This window comes from Phaethon lepturus, unplaced genomic scaffold (assembly GCF_000687285.1).
Source record: "Phaethon lepturus isolate BGI_N335 unplaced genomic scaffold, ASM68728v1 scaffold9203, whole genome shotgun sequence".
Taxonomy (NCBI): Eukaryota; Metazoa; Chordata; class Aves; order Phaethontiformes; family Phaethontidae; genus Phaethon; species Phaethon lepturus.
Window position 1 is genome coordinate 23,439 of NW_010528384.1, and position 6,562 is coordinate 30,000.

Below are 6,562 nucleotides of genomic sequence, written 5' to 3' on the forward strand. Positions count from 1 at the left end.
ATGTATATTCTATAGGTCAAACAAGACCTTATGCAGAAACTACTGGCAGCACCTTCCTTTGAAGTTCAAAGACAGACAGATTCAAGACAAACCATGCCTGAAAAAATATGATCTCTCAGTATGAAAGGATTTCCAGTTATGTATTTTATCATGCTAAAAAAAAATTTAATGGCATTAGATGAAGCCCTTTAGACACAAGAAGCTGGTAACTGGAGATGGTCTTGCAGGTGGAAGCCTAGGTGGAATATATTTTGTACTCTCTGGAAGACAGGACATGTGTTGCATGTAGGTAGACAGAGTGCTGCTTTTTAGCCATAAAATCTGTGAACCTGAAAAAAACCCATGCTTGCTTAGACACATATGTCCAAGTGGATATTAGTTCCAACTCGTGTAAAATATACTTTCAAAATAGATATGCCCTACACTGTGTAACCATAGCCTCATGCCTGGACTTTGTGCCGATGAAACTTGTCTGATGCTCTATCCATGTGGAGAAAATGATGAAGGAGGCTCCAATGAGAAATAAATTGCTGGACTTGTCTCTTAGAAGTTAATTTCTAGTTCCATTGAAACCAGTGCCAACTACATGTGTATTTTTTTCCCGCAGATAGAATGAATCATGAACACATGGGTTTAAGTTAACTTGCTTGACTTTGCCTGCTTGTCCCTACCCTAGATAGCACAAAGGCTATGACACTGCAATACACTGCACCAAGTGATTCAATAGTCAGGATAATTTCTTTAAAATCATCGATTACAACATGTTGCAACTTTTTTAAAAGCAGACTTTTCAGGTAGCAGTGCATATTGCAAATGAAGTATTATTCAATTATGTTCAGAAATATTGAAATTAAAATTACTTACAATTGGTCTTATCATGTAGTTCTGTACAAAGACAAGATTATGTGTAGCCAAAATGATCTCTTTGCTGCTTCTCTGAGGTAGCATATGAGAGATGTTAACTAACCCTAAGTCAGTTCCAGTTTTCTGAATACTTCTGTAGAAAGTGCATAATTATTTCAAGAGAACTGGACAGAAAAATTCTGATAAAACAAAGCCAGTCAAAATTACAATTCATTAAGTTTGAAATATTTTTTAGGGTGAACATTTTGGCTTTGATACAATAATGTGGAGTCAAGGGAAGTATTCTCTGCTAAAACCATAAACATATGCACACACACTGGAAACAACTGTTACCTATTTTTTTGCCTAGTCTACAGCTCACAAACCTGTGTGGTATTTTACTGGGCTAAATGTGCTTGTTCTCCATATCCAAAAAGATAGATAGCCCTGTCTATCAAAACTCAGCAAAACAGGACCTATTGGATTTTTTTACTTCACTTCACTTCACTTTTACTTTTACTATAAAAGGAAACCTCGCTGTTTCATTTTATATACACTTTGATATTAAGCAAATATATTTTGAGAATGGGCAGAAAAGGATGGGCAGTTTGAAGACACACACACCTGTATCTCTTAAAATAATAAATATTAAAATAATAAGGTAAATATTAGCCAACCAAGTAATTTCATTTCCTACAAAACATTCATGAAAATGATGCAACCTTGCAAACTCACCTTCATCATATAAAATAACTTCCTTCTTTTCTGTTACAGACATTGAAGTGGAAAACACAAATTAGATCAATCAGTTTATCTCACATTAAAGGCAAGAAAAATTGGGATGATGTCGTTCCAGAACAACATTGTATTAGGACTACATTTGCTGTATGCATTCAATGCTTAAACAATATTTATAGAAGCATTCTTTGGGAACACTCATATTAATTTGTCTTTATTTTGAAGGAATAAAATATGAAATGCAGTACAGGAAAACTGCTTAATAGGAGAATACATATTAAAAACATGACAGCAGATGTCCTTTATTGCTGTTGACAACTTAATAACTATCTTTGCAAGAGTTGGAAGTGGAGCTTTTTAAAAGAAAAATCATCAGCTTTTGCTCAGTGGTTTTTATATGCACAATTATTTAGGACATGCACATCTAAACTGAAACGGCAACTGTTTTTTAATTGCTTTTAACAAAAGCGTTAGTAATCATATTATTAATTTATTTCAGTAGTTTTAGATTCTGGAAAATATTTCTTCTCTGGAGCATGCCCTCCTATATAAACTCTTTTGAAGTCTTATCCTTGGTATTTCTATCTAAGGTTAACCCTAGTGAGGAATGCCCATTTGAACACCACTGAACTTTGAACAGGATTGGTTGACAACAGTGAATAATTCCAAAGTATGTATTCTAAATCAGTGCTCCCCATTTTAAGTATGGATGAAAGTAGACTGCAACTTCAACCACACCAGTTCAATTTAACAAAATAAAACCTCACTGTTGCTAGAAGCCATTGTTTTCTTGCCAGTGCTTTCACTAGAGCAAAAATTTCCATTGATTTCACTGAAAGCCAAATTAAATCAAAGCTGGGCACTTTAAAGACCTTTATCTCCCTTGGACAATTTTTCTGTAATACTTTTTTATCCTCCAAGAAAAAGTCTTCAGTCTGGGAAAATAAGACCACCATAAATATTTCTGTTACCAAAGCTGGAATCAATCACTACAACTGTTGCTGGTTTCTTCATTAATTTTGGTCACCACTACAGAGTAGTTTTGCTCCTTCAAAACTGAGATTCTCCACCACACCACAACAAGCTTGTGTGACCTTTATGGTTATCCTGTGAATAATATTATTGACTGATATGTAAATCTGCAGACAGAAGTGATATATCTGCCTATATGTGGGCAAATTTGGACTACAGATTCACTGCCAAGTCCTTTTTTATACCCATCTGTGCTTTGTTTAAACACATGAATTAAAGATTTAATTTCTTATATTTCTATCTAGAAATATGCATGTTCACTTAAAATTAGAATTAGTATTTTTCATCAGGAGTTCTGCTTGAACATAATGTAGTCAGACACTTATAGCAAAAGAGCAGACACCTGAACCCATGTATGCCATGAACCCCACTCATCCCGCTGATGCTGGGAGCAAAAAATAATCCCATTTCTGACTTAAAATTATTGTCAGTGATGACACTCCATTGCTTGTCTTGATGACCTATAACAGTGATAAAAATTAATGCATTAGTCACATGCAATCAAATTGGCTCCCAGTAAGTAATGCAGTCTGATTAGGAACATCCTTTTCAAAATTTCCCCGTCTTTTCACTGTACAGCAGGTGATGTCCATTGATTGGGGGGAAAAAGATGAACTGAATTGCAGAGGGGAAATTAGTTATAAAAAGACACCTCAAAACCTGCTTTTTTTTAAATTCTCTGTGATTTGAGTTTACTGACAGAGTATGAATAAGAATTCAGTGAAAATACACTTGTTCTTTGAAGCATTGTAATCTAGGGTAAAATGGTTTATTCTTTTCATAATCCTATCTGTATGACATGCTTTTGCAGTCTTGTGGCTTTTATAAAATCGCACCGTTACTGCTTCTTCATTCTTGTCCTCCACATCTCACAGTCTGCGACCACTCATGTTGAGATGTGCCTGTGTGGTTATATTAAATTTGAAGATAATATATCAGGACACTGATTTTTTATCTCAAATGATGGAAGATTGCAAATTAGATCAGTTTATACAAATTGGATGCAAATTATTTTGTACTTATAGCTATACTGGCTTACAGATATGCGCAAAATTTAAACATTCACATAAACAGACAGGGAAGCTAGCAAACAATATCACTGATGTTTCCATCAACTGTCGTGTAAAAAGACGTTCTCAAATATGGCATTTTACTTACATTTTCCATTTTCAAGCTAAATAATACTCAAAGCTCCAATATGAATTTAAAATTAGCATGCACAGTAGAAATTAAAATGTTTCAATGATGTGTGTTACCTCGTCTAGGTGCTGAAAAAGGAATAACACATTGTGCCAGGAATAGCTGATGCCAGGTAACACTATTACAAAATTTCACTGGGCTTCAAAAAATCTGGAATGTGACACATTGCCAAGTGAGCTTTTAGAAGAGAAAGCAAGCAATTAATTTTAGAGTGAAGTTTACTTTGTATCTATACATTAGATATGCATTACAGCTCAGATTAAGTAACAAAGAAGTCCACTTATTTAGGGAAATAAATTTAAAAACTGAAATACAACTTGATATTGTTCCAAAGATACTAATATTAAACCTGATTAACCTGATGTACTTGCTTAATTGTCATGATAGATAGTATCTTTAGTAACATGAAGGCTTCTTGAGCTACATTGCAGCATTGAATGCAGCACTGAATGCAACATCAGCAAAGACAATATGATCATTATACTTAAAATTATGTATCTAAGTTACACGCTAGCTAACTAGGTTGTAAAATAGTTCTATGTTTTCAGAGCAGCCCATTAAAAGTGAAGACCAAAGTTCCAGTCTACTACATAAATGCAAAAGGAATTTTTCTCTGAAAAGATTTTTTCTTCCCAAAGCTGTGGTCAAATCAACAAGGAAACAGTTCTGGAGGCTTAAAGACCATTACTAGTGCCCTTTCTTCAACATCAAAAGTACTACACAGGAAGGTGTCCTCTGATTTATAGTGGGAGTTTTGAAAACATCTTGATTTCTTGCATATGCTTTTTTTTTTTTTCTTTTAAATAACATTGCCATTTAGATAGTTTCAAGTTACAAATTTATTTAAATTATTATAAAAATAACAGGAACTAAATCAAAGTTTTCTTCAGTAATTGCATACTGTAGTTCTTTGTAAAACTAGAAACACGATTTTATTGTAACTATTGAATTTTAGTTCAATTCCAATGGCATCAAAACAAATTCAGTAGTCCCGTAGTACCTTTTCTGTAGTATATTTACTGATTATTTAACAACAATTAAATGTTGCAAAGGATCTAAAAAAAGAGACCGATATGCAAAAATTTGAGTATAAGTGTTTTAAATCAACTGCACTGAGAAGGGAGTACAGCTAATACAAAATAACCATAGGAGTATTTTGAGAGAAAATGCACTATGAATGCATTACATTAAAATGCTTTAGAAAACATTTTCTGTCATTTACATTTTTTAAAAAAAGACAGCTCTGAAACCCTGGGCTAGGATATTGATATGTAGGGCACAATATTAACTGTGATGGTCATATAATCATATCCTTGGAGTGTCATAAGTTCTCACGATAAGCCTGCCTGCTGGAAATATTTCGCACGAAGGAAGAGACACACCTCCAAAAGGGACAATAAAGATGATTAATCTGGCAGACAAACTACTGAGTGGTAGGTTTCAACAGCTTCGTGTGACTCTAAAATTGCCTTGTTGATTTAGAAGTGTAACTATCTGCTTAGCACATCCTTTACCAAGAAAGGATAACAGTTAATACACCACAAACAAAATCAATATTAAAGTATGGTTTAATATACAGAAAGTCATACAAATTATCACTGCTTGAAGTGCCGTATGAGGCCACCACCACCAACCACAACTGGATTACACGTTTAATTTCCCTCCTCAACCAAATGATAAATGAATTCAGGGCAGTGTGTTAAGATATCCAGAGTTTTAAATAGCAAATGATTTAAAACAAAATGTAGCATGAAACAGAAACAACAAATATGATTATACTATTCTGTGGAGAAAACAAAGAGATCTCCATTTTCAGAGTTGGCTACCAATTGGTTTTTATACCACATTATACCCTTCTGACACTTAGGGTACTCTTCATTTATGGTCAGGCAGATCTCCTGAAATGAAATTACTAAAACAAATACAAAGCACGGACACTCTGACTCGTCTTTTCCTTTGCCTGAGAAGGTTTGTTTCACGTATATTGGTAACTGCCATGGCAGCTTTTGGTGCCTTAAGCGTCTCAAAAGCTGCACCACTCGTTGCTTTGTAATGTTATCATTGTATTCAGAAGATGAACTGCTATACTGTAAATCACCATCACCAATTCTCAGAGATGAGCATAGGACAAGTGGGTTGCATTGACCCAGTGTATGCGAGACATCCTTCTGTTTTGCTGTTTTCTGTTGTGTCCTTGCATAGCAGTGAAACGGACTGCTTCTTCATCCTGCTAGGTAGTAATAAACTGAGACTTGCATTTTTTTGAATTAATAGAATTGTAATAAATACATAGACCTACCTTTGTTATTCCCCACTATCATCCTCTATTAGTTTTCATGAAACATTTTTTTCATAAAATGAAAAGGCAAAACAGGTGTTAGATTATTTATGTTTGACAAATTCATATCATTTAAATAATTAAAACTAATTTGTGTTGAGAGCTACGGTTGCATTTTTATTAGAGAAACAAGTACAAATTGGCATCACTACAGAGCTGTTTATTCAATAATGAGATTAAATGAAATGGATTTCATAGTCTCAATTCTGTCTGATTAATGTGGCAATTGGAACTCCAACTTCTGTGCCCTAACAAGGTGGAAACAGCTGCTCACCTGCTATAATTCCATAAAAAATCTTTTCTTTAAAGCTACACATTTTAAATTATCCCCCCAAAAATATTGTAAGCAAAATACCAGATGCTTTCAGTTTAAACAATATTTGCATTATAAACCTGAAATTACACTACTTT